The sequence below is a fragment of the Littorina saxatilis genome, linkage group LG5 (assembly GCF_037325665.1).
Source record: "Littorina saxatilis isolate snail1 linkage group LG5, US_GU_Lsax_2.0, whole genome shotgun sequence".
NCBI lineage: Eukaryota > Metazoa > Mollusca > Gastropoda > Littorinimorpha > Littorinidae > Littorina > Littorina saxatilis.
In genome coordinates, this window is record NC_090249.1 from 4,328,152 (window position 1) to 4,352,837 (window position 24,686).

A 24,686-nucleotide genomic window follows, 5' to 3' on the forward strand; every position below is an offset into this window, starting at 1 on the left:
GTTTAAGTAATAATGAACGGGTGATACAATGAAGAGAAACAGAAACATTACAATTCCATGCTTTTCCAGGAAAATTAACTAATTTTATACCCACACAAAGGCTGAACATTATTTAGTAATAAATTCTTTCTTTCTTTATTTGGTGTTTAACGTCGTTTTCAACCATTCAAGGTTATATCGCGACGTGGAAAGGGGGGAGATGGGATAGGGGAAAGGGGGGAGATGGAATAGAGCCACTTGTTAATTGTTTCTTGTTCACAAAAGCACTAATCAAAAAATTGCTCCAGGGGCTTGCAACGTAGTACAATATATGACCTTACTGGGAGAATGCAAGTTTCCAGTACAAAGGACTTAACATTTCTTACATACTGCTTGACTAAAATCTTTACAAACATTGACTATATTCTATACAAGAAACACTTAACAAGGGTAAAAGGAGAAACAGAACCGTTAGTCGCCTCTTACGACATGCTGGGTAGCATCGGGTAAATTCTTTCTCGTCCCAACCAATATGGGACTCCCCCTAACCCGCGGGGGGTTTAGTAATAAATTATCAGTCTTTTTAGCAGAGAGTCTATCTCACTCAGTGTAGGCATGCTTTGTCGTTCCTTTTGCCCAACGTCTTTTTAAACGCATCCCTTTCGTCTCCAAACAGCTCACCATAAAAGTATCTGATTTCACGACAAGACCCAACTCCTGAACATTCCCGCATAGGTTTCACTTATTCAAGCGCTACGAACCCAATGAAAACGCAATACAAGGAACTTAGTCGATAAATATCGACAGGGGGCCGACAAATGGTTTAAATGGGAAATGTGTGTATATGGGTGTGGGTTTGAAACAAACAAACAAACCAACCCATGTGAACCCCGGGCCGCAGGCCTTCGATGTAGTGATTGAAAAAAAAGGATGTTCTCAAATGGTTCAATTCTCATTTGGTCTGATTCTCAAATGGTACCGGTATACTCCCCCCCCCCCCCCTGGCCGCAGGCCTAGGAGTAAAATTTTATAGACACTGACCTTCTTCCCAGGGGTCATTGACCCAGTTTTAGCTATGAGAGGTGGTTCGCCCAGAGGCTGTAGAGTATACTGGGGCGGTCTCTTTGATGTCTTGAGAGGAAACTTGGCCAGGGTAGTACATGCACCAGAACTGGTGGACACCAAGGACAAACATGAAATCGAAGCAGTTTGCTTTCAGAGGGAACGGTCGTCAGCAACTCAAACTTCTCTGTTTTCTTTTTTTTTTAAATCTGACTTTCTTTGTGGCCCCCTGACTCCGCCCCCCTCCCTCTGTAAGGACCCCCCTCCACAAGGACCGATTTTTGTCAACATTTTAAAGGTCGCTAGAGAGGGGTTCCACTGTATGACCTAACCGCTACTGGCAGACGGCCTCAATCTTCACGCGCAAAGACGAGATTAATAGGTGCTCGGTTTTGGTATTTTGAATTACATTACATTAAACCTTTGTTGGGTTTCATGGTCATGGCAACAGCCATAATAATATTACATGATGTATAATATCATATTTCAGCATATGTGAATTACATGTCATCATACTAAACTGTCATACATTTTTATTCCTACATTATTCTGATTGATCACAACCAAACCTACTATCATTGGACACATCCAAATGCAAGCGCCTGTTCTTGACAATTTAGATCAGTGCAATTTCCTGGGTCGGGCTTTGCCACAGACACTCACGGTTTGGCCTGTAGGTAAAATGTACAATGTATTTTCTGATTTGTGCACAAAAGCTTTTTTTCTTTTTTCTTTTTTTTAACATAACAATGTTTAATGTCACTGTATGTTTAAAAGACCATGGTCATATTTGTAAAAAAAATGTTAAATTAGAAAATAAATAACATTTTGGTTCATGATTTTTCCTACACCTGTGCTAAAAATAAGAAATAAAAATGTCGGGTATATAAGTCACTCAAATACAGCAAGGTATGAATGGCTCGGTTTGAGTTTGTTGCAGTTGACCCTGCACAAAGCGACATATCATGTTTTTGTTGAACAATTTTGACGTCACCCCTCCCATAGGGTGACGTATTTCACAACTTCCTGTGTTACACAAACTCTGTGATGACCAATTTTGACGTCACCCCTCCCATAGGGTGACGGATTTCACAACTTTCTACAGATGAACAATTTTGACGTCACCCCTCCCATAGGGTGACGGATGTCACAACTTCCTGTGTACACAAACTGATGACGTATTTCACAACAAAATGGCGCTGCCCATGGTCAACCTCGAAACTATCCGTATAGAATGGGGGCGTCCTCGCCCCCATAATAAGTCATCGCCTTTCACATGAATGAACAACAGTCGAACCTGTCCGTAACGACCACCCACGTGACCAACCAAAACTGGTCGTGATACACAGGAGGTCGCTATGGAAATGTGAATTATATTGAAGAAAACATCGTCTGGAATCTGTGGGAGTGGTCGTTGTCGGTAGGAGCTTGCTTTCGACTGCATTTACAATTATAGAAAATTATAATCCCTACAAGTATACATTAGACATTATATATCTGATCATCGGTCGTTACGCTCACACTGGCATGTTTCCTTGCCCTTGCTTTCATCCAGCCCTTATCCTCACAGAGAAGATCGTCATAAAAAAAAGTCTACCATTATTTCGCAACAAGAACTGACTTCTGAACAACCCTGCATAATGTTCTGTTATTCCCGCACTACCCAAAGCATTTATACACAATGAATGTCCCCCCTTCCCACCCACCCCACCCCCTTATTATACTTGATGTATTCACAATTGTATGCATCCGTCCACTTATCTTGATGCGTACAAACACAGTAAATGTTTTCTCCTTTCACAAGTATAGACCATTTAATATCCCTGTTGTTATTATCCCTATCTGGCTATCTGCCTCTTACATCCAAAAGTCACCTTCCTCAAATGTCTGCGGTCCTTTGCCCTTTTCCTTTCATCTAGTCCTTTTTCTTACGAAAAAAATAGTCGTGAGAGTATCTTATTCCGCCATAACAGTACCCCCATAACGACTCCACACATTATCCACACATTCCTAACGCTGTGCATCACACAAAAAATGCCACAGTAACTATACTGTTCAAAAAAAGAAACGCATAGCTTGTAATATTTGGATAATTTAGTTATATGGCTACAAGGATATCCACCAAACTGCAGAAAATGTTTATCTGGTCGTCGACCTTTCGTCCATTGCCACAAGTGAGCTCTGCACGTGACGCATGCGTTATCAGTGGCTACAATGTCAAAATTGCTCATTTGGCATGACCACTCGTCATGCTTCAGTGTAATCTCGTGAAACTCGGGGAATATTGAGCTCTCACCATGTCTTCCAAAACCCATAAAAGCGGATTGTTCGCCACAAAGAAATCAGACGACAATTCAGCGACGAAAGATGGCCCGATTGAGCAGAGAAGACCGCCAAATTGCATTGGGTCGTTTACAAGCAGGCCAAAGTCAAAGTGCAATCGCCAGGCACTTCCACGTGTCCCAGAGCACCATCAGTAGACTGTGGGTCAGGTTTCAAGCCACTGGCTCCGTTGCTGACTTGCCACGAGGGGGAAGAGCAAGGGCGACAACTGCTGCTCACGACCGCTTCATACGGCTCCGCCACCTCCGGAATCGTTTCCTGTCGGCCTCATCTGCCCAGGCTCTCCCCGGGCCACACCGATTATCGGACCAGACCGTGCGGAACCGCCTGCATGAAGCTGGTTTGAGAGCTCGCAGACATCACAGAGGAGCTGTCCTCACCCGCCGCCATCGCCAGAACCGAGTGCAGTGGGGCAACCAGCACCTTCGCTGGACCGTCCGGAATCACTGGAGACACGTGTGGTTCAGCGACGAGTCCTGCTTCCTGCTCCAGCGACATGATGGTCGGAGGAGGGTCTACCGGAGAGTAAACGAACGTTACGCGCCCAACTGTGTGGATGAGGCACCCGTTCATGGTGGTGGAGGCGTCATGGTGTGGGGGGATCAATACCGCTGGAAGGAGCACCCTGGTGCACGTCCAAGGGCGCATAACTGCCCAGCGATACGTGGAGGAAATTCTGCGCCCACACGCCCTTCCTCTTCTGGCTGACCAGGATGCCATATTCCAGCAGGACAACGCTCGCCCGCACACAGCACGACTCACCACCCAGTTCCTCACCGACCACCATGTCCAGGTGCTTCCCTGGCCATCCATGTCGCCAGACATGAACCCGATAGAACACCTCTGGGATGAATTGGACAGACGTGTGCGCAGGCGAGAAGAAGCGCCGGCAAATCACCGCGATCTATTGCAGGCACTTCAGGAGGAGTGGGACACCATCCCACAGCAAGATATCCGGCATCTGATCCAGTCCATGCCCAGAAGGTGCCGGGCAGTTGTTGCTGCTCAAGGCAGTCACACCCCCTACTGACTTGACAGCCTCGGCACCCAATCGTATTGATTGACTGATTGATTTGAAGATGCAAATGAACTGTGTGTGCATTCAACTGTGTCCATACCAAATTTCAAACAAATAATCTAAATATTGGATTTTCTGTTAATTTTTTCGAAAAATAAAACATTTGGCAAGTAGCAACTATGCGTTTCTTTTTTTGAACAGTATATTAATCATTCCACCCGCTTGTCTCTACCCGGGTACCCGACACAAAGGGATTGGACGAAAGAAGCGCTGCCCTAATGCAAACCTGTCAGCATAGCACAGACCGTTGAAACTCGTAAGTAGCACAGGTATGAATTACGCCAGGTAAGTTCAAGTTACCTGTACAGAACACATCTTACCTGGGTAAAGTAGAAAGCCAAACACACAGAGGGGTACTCTCAACCGTTTTCCCACTCCATCACCGAGGGTAGTGTTTCACAGGGGACCTGAAAAACGAGAGAAACACAAACATGACTCGGCTTGAACGTGTGTTACAAATCGTCACGTCAGATCGCTCTTGTTGACGTGTCGCTGTTAACGCGTGGTGTCAGTGTCACTGTATGTGTTGAATAACGGCCGTTCAAATTTCTGTCACAGTCATGAAGTTATGCGTCGTCATTTTTGCTGTCAAGTATTTATACATACAAAATCCAGGCTCATTTTGCGTCGAATTAAATTTGCCTAAGGGAAAACATGATGTGATGTTTACCCTTTTACACTTTTTGTTTATACCTCATAAAGCCGACTGTACATGTTTAGCCACGTGGTTTTAGGCATTTTGAAGAAAAGAACCGACTTAATCTTTAAGATAATCGTGGCCATGTTCTGGCCTAAAAAAATGCCATCATAAATGGACGCACTGGCATGATGATCTATGCTGTACATTCGATTTTCAGAAACAAATCAAACCAGGCAAATGAATAATGAGGTGAGAAAATAATGTATTTATCACAAGTAAACACTCAGCAGTTAGCTACACAAAAGAGAAAATGATGCAGTACATCTTTGTCTCTATCTCTCTGTGTGTCTGTGTCTCTCTCTCTCTCTCTGTCTCTGTCTCTGTCTCTGTCTCTCTCTCTCCCTCTCTCTCTCTCTCTCTCTCTGTTTGAGAAATACTGGAAGATTGACAACAACTTCAGTTCAAAGCAGCTATTTTTAGGTACTGTTAGCAAATGTTGGTTTAACAGTGTTAGCAACGCTGACCCTCGTCTTAGCTTTTGGTGAAACAGTTTAATAACTAATCTGTAAGGAAAGTACAGGTGCAAACAACAAGGAATAAACACAATAACACAAGATTAGACATGGGCAACACAAAAACACGTCAATATTTCCTGAGGGGAAATTCACCTCGAGCTTGAAGCACGGTTTGAAAACTACGGACCAGCCGATAGCAATTAAGCAGAGTCGACGCACCTCACGTTCGGCAGTGTTTCGACAAAAACGTCAGAGGGACCCTCTCCAAACTCATTTCATGCGCGAGACTTTCACTCCAGCCAGGTTAATGCCTTGGCTGCGCTGGACGCTAAGGAAGGAAAAGTAATGCCCCACTCCAGCCACTTTCATGAGCAACTTATCCTCCCTCTTCACGAGACTTAGCTGCTTGTCGCACCCACCTTGTCAAGTTCTGTGACACAGCACAAGACCAAAACTTCTTGCCATGCAGTCAACACCTTCATTTTGTCGAGGCTAAGCCGAGGGTGTTTTATCTTGAAGAAGAGGGATCAATAAAGCAATGCATCTTGTGACAAGGTGGCTTTATTAGCCCCGCCATGGGGTAAAGCCGATGAAAAGAGTGCGAACTGGTCTGGTATCGTACTTTAGTGCCTGAACAGCCAACAGTAAGGCTGAGTTGCACGTGCTACACAACGATTATCAATGACGTGAACGGGACCTCTCAGTTCTTTGGGTGCAAATTGGTAGCTAATCAATCATACGCGTTCAAAATACACGCTTGATTTCTGTGCAATATTGAATTCAATCACACGGCATGTCCGACAATGAGCCTCACAGTCATTTAACAATCACAAAATTACGGAAGTTCGGAGAAATAGCAACTGCATGCACCTACTTTATTTGGTGTTTAACGTCGTTTTCAACCACGAAGGTCATATCGCGACGGGGAAAGGGGGGAGATGGGATAGAGCCACTTGTCAATTGTTTCTTGTTCACAAAAGCACTAATCAAAAATTTGCTCCAGGGGCTTGCAACGTAGTACAATATATTACCTTACTGGGAGAATGCAAGTTTCCAGTACAAAGGACTTAACATTTCTTACATACTGCTTGACTAAAATCTTTACAAAAATGGACTATATTCTATACAAGAAACACTTAACAAGGGTAAAAGGAGAAACAGAATCCGTTAGTCGCCTCTTACGACATGCTGGGCAGCATCGGGTACATTCTACCCCCTAACCCGCGGGGGGTAACTGTATGCACGTTGTCCTGGCATTTATCACACAGTTATACATAAGTCAACGACCTTATTCGCTGATTACAGCCTTACAACTTTGACAAACCTCACTGGAACACACACAAATCAGAAACTGTGAAAGATGGATGACTTTCGACCCCAATTCTGCTTGCAGTTCCCAATCCAGTTTATCAAAGACAACTGCGTTCGATAAAGTTAATACCGGGATTAAAGCGAGTCAACAAACTTCTCCTTTATCTTCATTTCAGCCAAGGTTGTGAGTGGCGGCCCGTCCTACCCCTGACATGTGACCCCAAACCACCCCTTGTAGTTTTCACTTCGCCTCTACATGACGTTCCGCCGTGTGGGGCTCACCTCTCTTGGGTAAGTGCGCTTGGTCGTGGACACACAGGTATTTCTCGTTAAATAAAGACTTCAGTTTTACAGGTAGACGAGAAGTTAACAGGGGCGACTTTGCAATTTCATTCCTGAGAGAGAAAAAGGTGGACGCCGAAGAAATAGATAATAAGTGGCAAAACTGTTGTATTCCCTTGAATTAACTCTTCGTGGTTGACAGGGGAGACACAAACACACACACTCTCTCTCACTCTCAATCTGTCTCTCTCTATAACACACGCGCGCACGCACACACACACACACACACACACACCGACACACACACTCACACAAACTCTCTCTCTCTCTCTCTCTCTCTCTCTCTCTCTCTCTCTCTCTCTCTCTCTCTCTCTCTCTCAACAACATCTACTTCTTTTTTCACTTAACAGACAAAACCAAATTGACTAGGCACGCTATGTCTTCCGTTAGTAAACTCAGCATAAAACATTCTCCATTCAGCTCAATTAATTTGCTTTTTCCTGGAGCGATCTCAACGAGCTGGGCCTTTCTGCCAATGTTGTTATTGAGTGAGCAAACTCTAGCAGCGGCCCGCTAACCCGTGTCAAGACAGCCGTGTTATGACTGCGACGGGAATTATCGATGGGAATATTGACTATCAATAACTGCAGGGTTCCAGGACTGAGGGCCTCACCTAAGAGGAGATACGTGGGGACCCAGGTAATCATAGGAACAAGCTGCACGTGCTTGCTTTGTATTGACGTTGAGACGACTTCTGACGGTAAGACGATGGCAGAAAGGAAATAGCGGGAAGATAGGGACATACTGTATGGCTCTGAACATACGTTACAATCATAGGAGGACGGACGGAGGAGCACAAACACACACACACACACACACACACACACACACACCCCTGTTTGGACTGCTCTCATAGTGAGGACTTGCTAATACACACACGGATAGTGCACTTGCACTACAACGGCACTGGATGCAGTGCCTTTCTAGTGCACTTGCACTACAACGGCACTGGGTGCAGTACCCGCTCCGGCATCGAAGAATTTTCACTAAAAAAGGCACAAACTTTGACCTATTTCGTCGCCTATAGAGGACGGAAAGAATCTCATTTTGAACATGGTTTTGACATTCTTTCCGTCAAAAAAGTCAACTTAACGGGAAAAAGGCACAAAATTTGACCTATTTCGTCGCCTATAGAGGACGGAAAGAATGTCATTTTGAACATGGTTATGACATTCTTTCCGTCAAAAAAGTCAACTTACTGTAAGACCTCAGACCGTGTGAGGACTTATGTAGGACCTCAGTTTGTAGGTGTGAAGACCACCTAAGACCTCACTATGAGAGCAGTTCAAACGCACACACACACACACACACACACACACACACACACACACACACACCGACCGATCAAAAACACTATTTTTCTCTACTAATTGGACTTGCACCAGAGATCAAGTCAAGTCAAGTCAAGTCAATATTTATTTCAAAAAACCCTAGGGTTACATGAATAAAATAAAAATTGCAATAAACACGACAAAAAAGATATATGTATTAATGAGACACAACACTTCTAATTAACCGAAAATGAATCAAGCTTAATAATCAATCCATCTTATGCCACTTTTCCATGTAGTCAGACACCTAAGAAGAACTCAGTTCCAATTCTCACTACGTATCTCACTCCGTGACACCCTAACAAAAGGTTACACAGCAGACAAAAGACTCGGGCTAAGGGGGAAGGACAGCGTAAGTAAATCGATCAAAGCGTGTCGGGACCTGGCTGTTGGATCAAGAGGAAGTTTACGATCACTGTTCCGCTTGACTTCTCTCGGGTGTGCAAAGCCCCTAATGCCATTCATTCCAGCTTACGGTTCAACGAGTCATAGCAAAATTCAATTGATAGAAACAGACCTGCTTTGCTTGCCATCTTCCGGTCCCAAACGTTGCCGAAAGGTTAAGGCCAACAACAAAAAAAGTCTGTTTACGGTAACATAGGCCAACAAAATAGATGTCGGTAGGTCGGGATTTTATTTTTATTTTCCCCCAAAAAACACATATTTTTAAGTTATTTTGCCAAAAAACAAAGATTTTTTTTCTTTCCCAAATGCCAAAAAAAAAGTCTAGGGTCGCGCGAAAAAAATAGGGTCGGTCGGGATACCGTAAACAGACTATCTTATTTTGTTGGCCTTAGCACCTCATACATTACATACATATAGGACACGTACACAATGAAGTTACAGCAATGCGCTTCATTATTTTCTCCTATCAAAAGAACGAAGAACTACTTTGCTTGTCATTTTTCGGTGGGGCTGGAGGGTTCCAAGCGTAGCGAAAAGGTTAAAACACCGCATGGATTGCATATGTCGTGCCGAATTCACGTAATTGCCGATTCCGCGTAATGGGCAACATTTTTGCCCATTTCGCGTAATCGGCAAAACGCTGCCCAATACGTGAAATCGGCAGCGTTTTGCCGAAATCGCGTAAACGCCTCTAAAACTTGCCTATTTCGCGAATTCGGCAGCCGATTACGCGGAATGGGCAGCCGATTACGCGTAGTGGGCAAGTTGCCCATTACGCGAAATCGGCAATAGCAAGTTAAGTGTGTGTGTGTGCGTACGTGCGTGTGTGTGTGTGTGTGTGTGTGTGTGTGTGCGTGTGTGTGTGTGTGTGTGTGTGTGTGTGTGTGGTCGATCTCTCTCGCTCTCTCTCTCTCTCTCTCTCTCTCTCTCTCTCTCTCTCTCTCTCTCTCTCTCTCTCTCTCTCTCTCTCTCTCTCTCTCTCTCTCTCTCTCTCTTCCATTGTGCGGCTGCGTGTATGTTTGACAAAGATTGTCTGCGCAAGAAAGCCGTCGTAAAACGGTTCCTGAAACGGGCTCAGAGAGCTAACAAGCAAAATTATGAGGTATGCAGGGAAGAATATGTACAGGAGTGCAAAGAGTACAAGGAATTGTTGTATAGAAAGAAACTTGATTTTGATTTAGAAAGACTTGCCAAGTTGAAAAATTCCATAAAAGACCCAAAAGTGTTTTGTCAAACTATTCGGTCATTGAACGCAAAGAAAGCAATCTTCCATGGCATCTCAAGTGAACAGTGGTACGAACATTTTTATGGGGTTTGTAACACCGTTGATTTCTGTGTCTGGAGTTGAAAAGGATACCGATGAAGTTGAGGAGGAAGTAGTTGATGAATTATTTAGCGAAAACATTTCAAAGCAAGAAGTGATTGACAGTATCCGTAATTTAAAAGTAGGAAAGAGTGCTGGGCCAGATATGATTGTGAGCCAAATGTTGAAGCATGCTAATGAAACAGTATTGGACTTTCTTGTTGCTCTGTTCAACATGTTGTTTGACACGGGAACTTTTCCTGAAGAGTGGTCAAGATCAATTATCATACCAATCCATAAGAAAGGAGACGTGAATGTACCGGATAATTACCGTGGCATAGCCTTGACCAGTGTTGTAAGCAAGGTTTATACACACATTCTCAACAAGAGATTGACGAAGTGGGCTGAGAAAGAGGAAAACATAATTGAAGAACAAGCCGGCTTCAGGTCAAGTTACAGTACTGTTGATTATATTTTTTCGTTATATGGCATTGTTCAGAAGCATTTATTAAAGAATACTAAACTGTACATAGCTTTTGTAGATTTTAAGAAGGCATTTGACTCTGTGAACAGGAATGCATTATGGGAGGTTTTGAGGCGGAAAAGTGGTGTAAACGGGAAAATGTATAAGGCCCTAACAGCCGTTTACACATCAGTGAAAGCATGTGTGCGTGACCAATGTAATTATTCTGATTATTTTGAATGCCCAAGAGGGGTGAAACAAGGATGTTTATTGAGCCCTTTGATGTTCTCCTTCTTTATTAATGAACTGACAACAGAAGTGTCCTGTAAGGGAAGACATGGTATACAGTTGATACCTGGTGCGACGGAGATATTCTTGCTACTTTTCGCTGACGATGTTGTTTTGATGTTTAATTCTGTCATAGGTTTACAAAACCAACTGAACAATTTAAAAAGAGAAGCAGATCGCCTGTGCTTATCAGTTAACTTGGATAAAACTGATGTCATGGTGTTCTGTATGGGAGGCCACCTTGCAGCTCACGAGAAATGGCACGGTCCTATGGTGGCGAGGCAGTCCGAGTAACCAACTCGTACAAATACCTCGGCATGTTGTTTACTACAAAACTGAGTGTAAATGTTGCTTTGAGTGAGATGTCCAGAAAGGGAAAGAAAGCAGTCATTGAGACACAGTCACTGCCACCCGAAAAACAGCAAATGTAAAAACAAGAAATTCCTCCGAGGTAGGAAAAACACCCCCGTCCTTACCATTCTCACTGCCACCAACTGAGAAGGTATGTCCCTCTATAAGTCCTTGTAGAATCTTAATCCACCAATAACTCCCTAACCGTGTGTTTGACTGGTCCCAATTTTTGTAAGGACCGTCTCAGGAATGTATAGAACCTGTTCACCAAGTTTGGTGACGATCGGTCCGTTCATTCTTGAGATCTATATGCGAACACAAACAAACAAACAAACACATCGACCGAATCCTATACACACCAATAACTCCTTAACCGTGTGTTTGACTGGTCCCAATTTTTGTAAGGACCGTCTCAGGAATGTATAGAACCTGTTCACCAAGTTTGGTGACGATCGGTCCGTTCATTCTTGAGATCTATATGCAAACACAAACAAACAAACAAACACATGGACCGAATCCTATACACACCCCTATACCGGGGGTGTAATTACTACCAAACTGCATGTCAGCCAAGCTATAACCTGTGTTTGTGGTACTGAAAGATGAAAATAGCAGCTTCACTTGTATTTTTAAGCAGCGTTTTTTTTCTTACAATTAAGCGTAATTTTTCATGTTCATCTATTTGTTCATCTTTTCCTATTATCGTTCTCTTGTTTCGAAAATTAATGTTTGCCTCGTTTGCATCACTAGTATAGGCCTACTGTGTGTGTGTGTGTGTGTGTGTGTGTGTGTGTGTGTGTGTGTGTGTGTGTGTGTGTGTGTGTGTGTGAGTGTGAGTGTGTGTGTGTGTGTGTTTGTGTGTGTTTGTGAGTGTGTGTGCGTGCGTGCTAAAAAGTATATTATCACAGTCATGGTCAGTATCGACGACAACACACACACACACACTCACACACACACACACACACACACATACACACACACACACACACACACACACACACACACACACACACACACACACACACACACAAACAAACATACACACTAAACTCACTATTGCCGATTTCGCGTAATGGGCAACTTGCCTATTACGCGTAATCGGCTGCCGATTCCGCGTAATCGGCTGCCGAATTCGCGAAATAGGCAAGTTTTAGAGGCCTTTACGCGATTTCGGCAAAACGCTGCCGATTTCACGTATTGGGCAGCGTTTTGCCGATACGTGAATTCGGCACGACACATACATGACAACATACATTTAGACATGCGGCATTTCACAGACCGATTTAACTTTAAGTACTTTGCTTGTCATCTTACGAATCAAAAATCAAGAAAGGTATGTTGTTGTTGTTGTTGTTGTTGTCGTCTTACGGTTATGGTGAAGGACCTCAAAGGCAGTAACGAGGTTAACACTGCATATTTGATGAAGGACATGCATTCAGACACAGTGCTACATAAATGCTTTTACACTTTATTGTTTCTATGAACATCAGTAACACTACATTTCTCCCCTTCCGATTGGCGTGTAGAGACTAAATACGATACATATTAGTTATTACACGTACGAACAATGAATTTCAACCAATATTTCGTATAATTTCAATACAAGACCAACGAGCGTTGCACTTTATGCAACGATTTTGACGTTCACATTCGGGCTGTGTTAACGGTAAACCTACTTCGCACAAAGCTTTTCAACGGTATACTTCCCACTTCCTGGCTTTGTGCGTGTCCTATCTTGGACAGGACCCGGTAAACGTGAGTTTCCGGCGGTGTTCGATAACGGTCTTCAAAATTCGATCGACTGACGGTTCGATCTATTATCATTCACACAGCACAAGGGGCTCACAGTGCCATAACAAGCGGCTTTCTATGGAGGGACCCGCTATCTTCTACAATCGCGCGGGCACCGTGCCAATAAGTCACGACTTCCTGTGAACCGAGCAGACACGCTAACCTTAAACCTCGGTGTCTCCGGTCCTGACTTTATACGTCGTATAATTTTAGTGGATTTATTCATGAAGGCCAATCTACTGCGTACAAGTAGCGTGACTGTCCATCTTGCGTTTAGAATTGCAAAGTTTTGAATTGTCTTGTGAAAGAAGGGGCAAGAAGTGTCGTACCCAGTATTGTTTCTCAATCCATGACCTCAGTATTGTTGACACTGATTAGGATCACGGGTGGCGGCAATGTGTTTAACTGAGAGTTAATTAATTTGTTTACTGCGGGGGGGGGGGGGGGGGCTGCAACTTCGGTTAATGGAATTATAATGTAATCAAAGCATAACACTAACAGAGGTCAGCAGACTTTCGTTCAAACGAGATACAGACAATTACTTCATTTCAGGGAAATCGAATTTGTATTCATGACTAAAACACCCACAGGTAAATGACTCCTTGAACTGAACAGGTACCGAAAATGTCAACTTTCTGTTCCAAGTTCCCGTGACGTACTTAAGGGCAACATTTATTTATTTATTTATTTGGTGTTTAACGTCGTTTTCAACCACGAAGGTTATATATATCGCAACAGGGAAAGGGGGGAGATGGGATAGAGCCACTTGTCAATTGTTTCTTGTTCACAAAAGCACCAATCAAAAATTTGCTCCAGGGGCTTGCAACGTAGTACAATGTAGGCCTATTACCTTACTGGGAGAATGCAAGTTTCCAGGACAAAGGACTTAACATTTTTTACATACTGCTTGACTAAAATCTTTACAAAAATTGACTAAAATCTATACAAGAAACACTTAACAAGGGTAAAAAGAGAAACAGAATCCGTTAGTCGCCTCTTACGACATGCTGGGGAGCATCGGGTAAATTCTTCCCCCTAACCCGCGGGGGGTGGCAACATTTATAGTCAGCAGCTTTGTATTACCCCAGAAAATCTCCCCTTGATTCCCAAAAGACATGTATACACCCGACAACCGAGGGCAGCGTGAAACACAACACCAGAAGAGGAGTCTTGTGCAATTTAAAAGACGTTTCTATTCAAGTTAGTCGGGCCTTTTTTTCTCAGACGTAAAAGCAGAGCTCTTTATAAGGACATGAAGGCGGAGATAGGGAACGTAACAATCAGTCTCCTAAAGACCTCCAATGACGATTTCTACCCCCCGCAGGTTAGGGGGAAGAATTTACCCGATGCTCCCCAGCATGTCGTAAGAGGCGACTAACGGATTCTGTTTCTCCTTTTACCCTTGTTAAGTGTTTCTTGTATAGAATAGAGTCAATTTTTGTAAAGATTTTAGTCAAGCAGTATGTAAGAAATGTTAAGTCCTTTGTACTGGAAACTTGCATTCTCCCAGTAAGGTAATATATTGTACTACGTTGCAAGCCCCTGGAGCAAATTTTTGATCAGTGCTTTTGTGAACAAGAAACAATTCACAAGTGGCTCTATCCCATCTCCCCCCTTTCCCCGTCGCGATATAACCTTCGTGGTTGAAAACGACGTTAAACACCAAATAAAGAAAGAAAACGATTTCTACTTTCCATTCTAGCTTTTAAACTTAAAGTTACCGTTCTTCCTGCGTACACGATCATGCCCACCACCCCAGATCTGTCCAAGTTTTCATAGTATGACATAAGAGCATCCTTTCACGAAGACACATACCCACAATCAACAGCGTAGCTGCATTCTGTGCAAATTGGGAATTTCTTGCTGAATTAATTTTGCAGATTGACATAGGTGTCATTTTGGAAATTATTTATGCGAAAGATTTTGATTGTGCACAGAAAGCAGGCAGGCTATTGATTGTGTGTATGTGTCCAAGTGAACATGCACATGATATTAAAGCCTTATGCTGGCTTATGCTGTGCTGTACATGAGAATAAAAGTATCTTTTAAAATCAATCTCATAAAGTCTCAAGACTTCCAATGTCGTTTACATTGTACCTTTTTTTAAGCTTTAAATCTGCGCAGACAGACAGAGTCCCATTGTAATCCGAACAGAGCCCCTATAGGCTTACAGGTTACACTGACACAGTCAGAACTTACTGACGTCAGGCGCTGAAAGAGAGAAACGGTGAAACGGGAACACTGAATCAGGGTGGCGTTTGTCACCCGCCTGTCTCGGGTGGATTTTTGGACGTCGACTTGTCAGTTTAAAAAAGACGCATTGCATTTCAAACATGAGGTTAGGGTGGGCTTTTAAAGTCATATTATTTAGTGATCACAACGATGACTACTGCATTACTGTGTTGGCCATGGATTTCGAGCAAAGAAAGTTAAACGATAATTATTATTTAGGCAACCGTAAGGCACAGGTATTTCACAGCAGGTTGAGATTAAATAAGAGCGATTTGCAACAAGACCTTGTTAACCGACACCTCTCTGATAATTTAGAATGCACGTGTGGAGTACGCCCGGAAGATGCTGAACACTTTTTGTTACATTGTCCAAAATTTAAAGAACATAGAACCATTTTATTCAATAGTCTGCCAAAGCACGCTCTGGATTGCAAAACACTTTTGTTTGGAAATACTGATTTAACTATATCTTTGAACACGAAAATATTTTCTGTTGTACAAGATTACGTTATGTCAACTGATCGCTTCGGCTGATATTATATTAACAGTGACAGCAATAGATGTAGCAAATCTCTCTCTCTCTCTCTCTCTCTCTCTCTCTCTCTCTCTCTCTCTCTCTCTCTCTCTCTCTCTCTCTCTCTCTCTCTCTCTCTCTCTCTCTCTCTCTCTTTTTATTTGTATCAAAAATTATGAAATATTTTGAAAGAAAAGGGTTGAAGTTATCACTTGTTCGCCATGTCTTGTTATCAGAATGTGTATTGATTATCAGTTTTAGAACGTGTCCATAAGCAGTCTGCTTGTTAACGTTCTTAATGTTGTTAATGTTTATAACGTGTATACAAGAAATTAATAAAAACACGCTTAAACCAAACGATAATTATAAAGGATTTTTTTTATTGATTGGAAAAGCATGGAAATCACAGTGAGTCATTGACAAGCGTCTATATTGCAGGTGAGCTATTGGCATTTCAGTTAAACATGAAAAATGTGAAAGGAAACCTGACCCCCCACTCCGTCCCTCCCCCCCCCCCCCCCCCCACTCTCACACCGCCTTGAAAAAAGAGCAAAATTGCACAATGTGCTAACATTGCCTTAACTTTGGAAGATATACAGTTTAGTCTGCTATCGTCAAAGAGAACTTTTCTCATGTTTGCGATTTTTGCACACGTCCAAATGTCTTTTTATTATCTTGAAGAATTAAATGTTACCGTGGACTGCTTCAGCTGCGCTACAGAAAGGTTTGTCAATGTCTATGATGTCATATATGATATACTTCCATAGTCTGCATTATAACAATGCAAATTTATGGCAGTATAGGCCTTGTTTTCTTTATCGCTTTCTTGTCTTGTCATGGGTATATACTTTACTGTGCAAATCGTACGTATGGTGCACATCAATGACAATGCACAGTTAAGATAATCTACTAACTCAAGGTGATACAGTCGCCGATCAATGACAGTAAAAGTACTGGTCGCCTCTAAAGGAAAAAGTTGAACAACTGTCGGTGTTGATAGAAAACACTTCACCCACTCTATCCACTTGAACTGGTGTGAAAGGAAATATATATGATAGTCGGAGTGTAAACCCCTGGCACGACATTTATTATTAACTTCACGGGCTATGGGGTCAAAGTTACGACAAGAAATTGCAGAAATAACCACGATAATATAAAATAGTCAGGAATGCAATCGGCTTTTGCGGTGCCTATACTAGACTGAGAGTCAATGAAAATTTCAAAAAAATGGACGGATTTCTAGATCACCGGAACGCACACGCAATGTCTAATTCTAAAAGAGCTGCTCAACGCTATTCAAACGTCACAAGACCCGATTTAACCATGCGTGACCCTGTAAAGCCCTGAACGCATTCCAGGAATTTTTTTTTTTTTTTTTTTTTTTTTTTTTTGGTGGGGGGGGGGGGGGGGACAGTTCATATAAGATCCTGTTCTGAATAAACGACTGCCAAAACAACTTATTTCTAAGTTCCACAGCGTTTGATATAGTTGATAATGAAGCATATATCTCTCAACTGTCATCCGTACGTTGTTTTTATATTTAGTCAAGTTTTGACTAAATATTTTAACATCGAGGGGGAATCGAAACGAGGGTATGGTGTATGTGTGTCTGTCTGTCTGTCTGTGCGTGTGTGTGTGTGTGTGTGTGTGTGTAGAGCGATTCAGACTAAACTACTGGACCGATCTTTATGAAATTTGACATGAGAGTTCCTGGGTATGAAATCCCCGAACGTTTTTTTCATTTTTTTGATAAATGTCTTTGATGACGTCATATCCGGCTTTTCGTGAAAGTTGAGGCGGCACTGTCACGCCCTCATTTTTCAACCAAATTGGTTGAAATTTTGGTCAAGTAATCTTCGACGAAGCCCGGGGTTCGGTATTGCATTTCAGCTTGGTGGCTTAAAAATTAATTAATGACTTTGGTCATTAAAAATCTGAAAATTGTAAAAAAATAATAAAAATTTATAAAACGATCCAAATTTACGTTTATCTTATTCTCCATCATTTGCTGATTCCAAAAACATATAAATATGTTATATTCGGATTAAAAACAAGCTCTGAAAATTAAATATATAAAAATTATTATCAAAATGTTTTTTTCGAAATCGTTTTAAAAACACTTTCATCTTATTCCTTTTCCTCCGAAAGCGGCGTATGGCTGCCTAAATGGCGGGGTAAAAACGGTCATACACGTAAAATCCCACTCGTGCAAAAACACGAGTGTACGTGGGAGTTTCAGCCCACGAACGCAGAAGAAGAAGAAGAAGAATCTTATTCCTTGTCGGTTCCTGATTCCAAAAACATATAGATATGATATGTTTGGATTAAAAACACGCTCAGAAAGTTAAAACGAAGAGAGGTACAGAAAAGCGTGCTATCCTTCTCAGCGCAACGAATATCCCGCTCTTCTTGTCAATTCCACGGGCACTGCCTTTGCCACGGGCGGTGGAGTGACGATGCTACGAGTATACGGTCTTGCTGCGTTGCGTTGCGTTCAGTTTCATTCTGTGAGTTCGACAGCTACTTGACTAAATATTGTATTTTCGCCTTACGCGACTTGTTAAATACTATTCAGGGAGCATGTACGAGTAGCTGCTACTTTAACGTCGAAACCATGCACGCTGCTTTGAATACTTCAATCTGTATTCAAAACTTTAAAATACTCTTCTGTGAAACTCGCAGAAAGCAAGACATGGATTCTTGCCTCCCCGTCCTACCCTTCCATGAAGTATTTTTGATTCATTTTCAAAATATGATCGCCTCGTCTTACTTAGTCTATAGCTACCAGGAAAACTAGAGTCTACAATTTCGGAATGAAAAAAGAAGAAAAGCAGGTTTATTGAACGTTTAATTATAGACAAAACGGAACATTCACAAGTGTGCCGACCCAGGGGTCTGTGATATAATTTAGGGTTTGAAAAACAATCAATCAATCAATATGAGGCTTATATCGCGCATATTCCGTGGGTACAGTTCTAGGCGCTCTGCAATGATGCCGTGGGAGATGAAATTTTATACGGCCAGTAGATTGCAGCCATTTCGGCGCATATTTACCTTTCACGGCCTATTATTCCCAGTCACACGGGTATAGGTAGACAATTATTAACTGTGCCTAAGCAATTTTGCCAGGAAAGACCCTTTTGTCAATCGTGGGATCTTTAACGTGCACACCCCAATGTAGAGAGTCTGCACACAAAGTTGACTCTGAGAAATAAATTTCCGCCGAACGTGGGTTTGAACTCACGCTGACAGCGGCCAACTGAATACAAATCCAGCGCGCTACCAACTGAGCTACATCCCCACCCCAAAACAGCAATGTAAACAAAACAAAAATCTTCGCGAATTAACACTTCATGTCCAAATATAGTCACTAGTACTGGGGACAAAAATATGAAATTAGTCAGTCAGTCAGTCAGCACTGTAAACCCCCTTTAACGTTGTCGTCTATGACTTGCACAATCTCACCACACCTGCGCACAGTCCAAGCCCCTGTGCCCCGAGTCAAAAGACCGCGCCTGAATACCACCAACTACAACGGCAACAAAGAAAAATCCCGTAAGATATTTCGTCTCGCTTATAAATAACAGCATCACAATACCATAAATATTAAAATTACTCCAGTAAGCCATTCATGCTTCCGCCCGGAAGCTTTGTGAGCTGGAGAAAATAATAATTCGCCGCTATGAAAACTCCACGGTGGAAAAACAAGTAACGCCACTGTTGGTGGGAAAGAGGATTTACAACTTGACCTTATAATTCCCTTTGACGATCGGTTCTTGACGAGAGAGACAGCACAGTGTGTCACTGTGTGTCACTGTGTGTCACTGTGCGTGTGTGTGTGTGTGTGTGTGTGTGTGTGTGTGTGTGTGTGTCTGTCTGTCTGAATGGATGAATTTTAGATGTATGTCTGTGTTCTGTAGGGCAAAGCGTCGAACCAGCTGACAGGTTCAAATTTAGGCGAGACACAGCCAAACACGACCAGACGCAGCGACTGTAAAATACTAACAGAAAAGAGTTACACAAACGAATTTGGGCCCACAGTTCCTCAAGGACAGTCCAGACAACGAAGACAGACCTAGTTCACCACAAAAAACAATTCTTAGTTTTCAAACAGCTACAGAATAAACGTGGAAGCGATGTGTGTTTATATCCCACACATGACAAATGTACAAGCAGTCGGTGTTTGTATCTCAAACATTACAAGAACGACCTCATTCTCTCTCGGCCAACACTCGCAGGAAAGCAAAACAGCGACGTAAAAGAGGGAGAACAAAAATCAGAAGGCTTCACAACAGTCATGTTTTCATAAATAATAACCGGAATCAGTCCCCCCTCCCCCCCACCCCCCACCCCCCCCCCCTGTGACTCCAGCAGGAACAATGAACCGCCCACTCTGCCATACATAAAGCCCTGGGAAAATATTTTCTGATCAGCGTCGGGCAGGCTTCCATGTCTGTCCGAACAGGTATAATACACATTCAACAAGCATGTTTCCGGAGCCGTCTGTACGCGTACTGTAACGAATCAGAGCAGTTCTTTTTCGCGACCACAAATGTATGGAGTGGTCAGTGTGGTCAAAGTGGCATAACAAGACGTTTACTGGTCTTGGAATTGAGGCCACAAAGAGCACGAGCACACAAAAGAACTACACGTCCTTGTTTCATATTTTGCTCGCGTGAATCAAGGTAAACATCCATTGCTGTCCTTTATCAGGCCGGGTTTCAATGGCAGAATGTACCTAAGGTAAGCTCATGGGCACATGGTGATAATTCAAACAAACCCCTTTCTGGACAGTCAACCGTGTCCATGTGTACAAGCGTCGTTCCAGATAAGCACAGGCACCCTTTGAGTGTCGAACAGCATGAGAACACAACCACAGAAAGAAACGTAGGTTCCCTACCATGTCATTCTGTAATGAACCAAGACAACCATCCCCACGTTGGGTCACTGCTTGACTTGAACTTGAAAAATCGATAGGACTCTGTGGTCGACTTAAAGCATACAAACACTTCCCTGAAAGCTTTCCTGACCTAAACAGGACCCACATTAACGTTCCACAGTCCCATAGTCCAAACGAGCGTACACACGTTCACGACTCTGCACACAAATTTCACGGCGTCAAGCTGTCTCTTTTTGCACGGTGCAAATTCCCTCTGTCAACAACGTGTGAACGCTGTGGGTTGGAGCAAACCTTCTTCATAGGTCTTTTCTTTTCAAATGTGTACAATTTTTAAATCAATAAACCTTATCAGTAAACTAATATGTTCAAATAAATAAATAAATAAAAATAATCATAACATAAATTTATTCCTAATGTTCAGCTCAGTTTCCAGTACACCAAATCTTTTTTAACACTCAACTTATACCAGGCCCCTGAGGGTTAAGTCCCTTTGAAAAATAAATAATATTTCAAGGGGTGTCCCATATCTAAATTTACTTATACACATTTTTCCAATCAAGATTAAATGGGTAAGATACTTAAACATTTCATGTGTCAAACCATTCTTATCTCGCACATAAATCAGCACATCTGTTGCTTGTAGAATAATTGCTATGTTATATCGATTGTAGAACAATGTTTCAACATGCTTCCACAAATGGTGAATTTTACTGCAATAGAAAAAGAAATGTTCAATGTAATCAACTTGTTCAATACAGTATGGACATTTATCATTATTTGCGAGTCCCATTTTTAAGAGGAGAATATTGGTTGGGTATATATTGTGTAATATCTTCCACTGTAATTCTTTTAGTCTGGTTTCTGTTGTTGTTTCTTTTGCATTAAGCCAAACTTTTTCTTCAATACTAATACCAAGTTTGTTCAGCCAAAATCGAACACAGCAGGGTGGACTATATTTCATATCTGTCATAAAATTTCGAAAATCTCTAGCTTTTAACATCACTTTATCATTAAAATACAATTTCGAGAATTCTTCAGTGACAGCATATACATAATCCGTATTGTTCTTTAAATAACGAGACAACGCCGAGTGAACAACAATGTACTGTAAATAGAGTTCTGGTGAAGTACCAATTAGGTTCTGTACATTTTGAAATGACAAAATGGAATTGTTTTCTAAGAGGTCATTGACATGTGTTATTCCTTTTTTTGCCCAGTTGTCAAAATAAATTACATTATTTTGATATTTTATATCGACATTATTCCATATGCATGCCATCTTCAGAGATGACGAAGAGTGCAGTGTATTATGTTCCAACCAGACTCGCAGTACTTTGCTCCAGAAGGAGGACTGAAGACTATCTAACCCTTTAAACTTTTTAGGACCAATAATTGAATTAAAACATGATAAATCTGTTCCAAAATTACGGAAATATAATCTAGGAATCCAAGTCCATGTACTATTGTTATTCATATTCGAGAGCTGAGCAAGCCAGCCGCACAGAATAGATTCTTGCAATATTTGCATATCAATCATTTGGATTCCTCCTGTTCCTATTCCACTGCACATAACACTTCTCTTCACTTTCTCAAACGCTTTCTTGTTACAATTAATTTTCCTCCAAAGAAAACGAAACAATAACGTATTAATTTCTTTCAACACAGGTTCAGGGATGCATATTGCCTGCATAACATAAACGAGCTGAGAAATCAAAAAACTTTTTATTACGCACATTTTACCAAATATGCCAAGATTCCGTTTTTCCCAGTTTAAAATCACCTGCTTAATACTCTTAATTCGTTGTGTCCAGTTTTCATCCACGAGGGAGGCACTGGATGTATTGCAAAAATATATTCCCAGAATCTTCATTTGTTTAACCCATCTTAATCCGTATCCTCCCTCGTTGCTATTCCGTTTTGATCCAATCCACATTGCTTCTGATTTTACTCTATTTATCTTCAAACCGGATATAATTGTAAACTCGTCTAATATCCCCAAAACAACTTTAATGTCATCTTTATCACGCAGAAACATGGTAACATCATCGGCATACAGAAGTGCCTTCAAAATCTTTTTAAACATATGCACTTCTTCTGAATCGTCAGTTTCAATTTCCAAACCTTTTACTTCAAAACCTTTTCGAAATCGGGTTGCAAGCAGCTCAATTCCAATAACAAAAGCCAGTGGTGAGAAAGGACAACCTTGTCGCACCCCACAGCTGACTTCAAAATCACTTGAGAGCCAACCGTTGTATCCAATGCAGCTTCTTGTGCTACTGAATAATACTTCTACCCAACGTAAAAAATCTGTTCCAAATCCGTATCTCTTAAAGGCATATAACATAAACTCTTTCGATATACTGTCAAATGCTTTTTTGAAATCTAAAGCAAGTACCAAACCAGGTTTTTCTTGTAATCTAAAGTGTTCAATAACATCATCTATTGTTCTCAGCGTATGAGAGACGTTTCTACCTTTAATAAAACCAACTTGATCTTCGTGTACTATGTTTTGAATAACTGGGCTTAGCCTATTTGCTAAACATTTAGCTAAAATCTTATAGTCTGTATTTGTCAAAGAAATTGGTCTCCAGTTTGATAAACAGTGTTTTGATAAGTCTTTCCCTTTGTGGATCAGGGTAATAACCGTCGATGCTTGGGTGAGGGACAGACTTCCATTCTCAAATGATTTGTTAAATGAATCAACAATAAGAATTCTTAACTTTGACCAAAAAAACTTAATAAATTCTGTGGTAAGGCCGTCCATGCCTGGTGAGGAACCATTTTTCATCAATTTAAGTGCCGATGATGCCTCTTCAACCGTTACATTTCCTTCACACTTTGCCTTCTCCTCATCACTTAACTGAGGAACATCGCAATCTTGCAAAAAGGATGTAATATTATTGTCTAAATTTTCATCAGGTAATTTTCGTGAATAAAGAGTTTGAAAATACTCTCTCTGAGCTTCCAGTATATCAAATTGATCTGTAATGACTTCACCATTCTCCAGTTCTAATCTTGGCATTAATTTAGAATGTGCACGTGATTTTTCTAAGTTAAGAAAATACTTTGTATTTGTTTCTCCTTCTTCGATCCATTTTACTCGTGATCTTGTCTGGGCACTGTGCAATTCTGTTTTTTCAATAAGTTCCAAATTCAATTTTAACTTTTCTCGTCGAAAAATAGCGTTTTTATCATCTGGGTTTTTGGCTAAATGTGATTCGCATACATTTAAATCATGTTGCAGTGTTATCTTGTCTGTTCTCTTTTTTACGGCATTTTTCTTGCTGTATTGCATAGAGATGTCCTTAATTTCCAGTTTTAGTAACTCCCAATTCAATCCCGCATGCTGTGTCGGCTGCTCAGAGAGAAAATTATCAATGGTCTGATTCATAATATCAACGTATGCCTGTTGTTTTAATAGAGAGTTGTTAAATTTCCAGTACCCTGGACCTCTGCATGTATCAGTACATTTTAGTTGTAAATAAACACCCCTGTGATCAGTCGAAGGTAGTGAATATATATTGCATTCAAGCACTTCGTCAATTACGTTATCATTTAATAACATGTAATCCAGTCGCCGTGCAATAAATGTACCCCCTCCCTTTGACCATGTGTATTCTTTTTCTTGTGGGTTGCAAATCCGCCACAAAAAAAAAAAAAAAAAAAAAAAAAAAAAAGATATAATAAAAAGGCAAAAAATAATTGTAGTAGCAAACCTGCATGCAACTGAGGTTAAAAAAAAAAAAAAAAAAAAAAAAAAAAAAAAAAAAAAACGTGTGAACGCTGAAGGTGACACCTCCTCACTCTCCGGCCATTCCACAGTGAAACAGTCCAGTTCC

The 24,686-nt window shown here is 41.6% G+C and overlaps 1 protein-coding gene across 2 annotated transcripts in view; it reads right to left on the minus strand.

Moving 5' to 3' along the window:
* The window catches only part of LOC138966117 (leucine-rich repeat-containing protein 7-like), a 138,147-nt gene that overhangs the window by 90,378 nt on the left and 23,083 nt on the right, over positions 1–24,686 (minus strand). For both annotated transcript variants that reach the window (XM_070338213.1, XM_070338212.1), the window contains exon 2: positions 4,783–4,869. The gene's annotated coding sequence lies outside the window, so the exon portion shown is untranslated. The remainder of the gene's footprint in view (positions 1–4,782; positions 4,870–24,686) is intronic.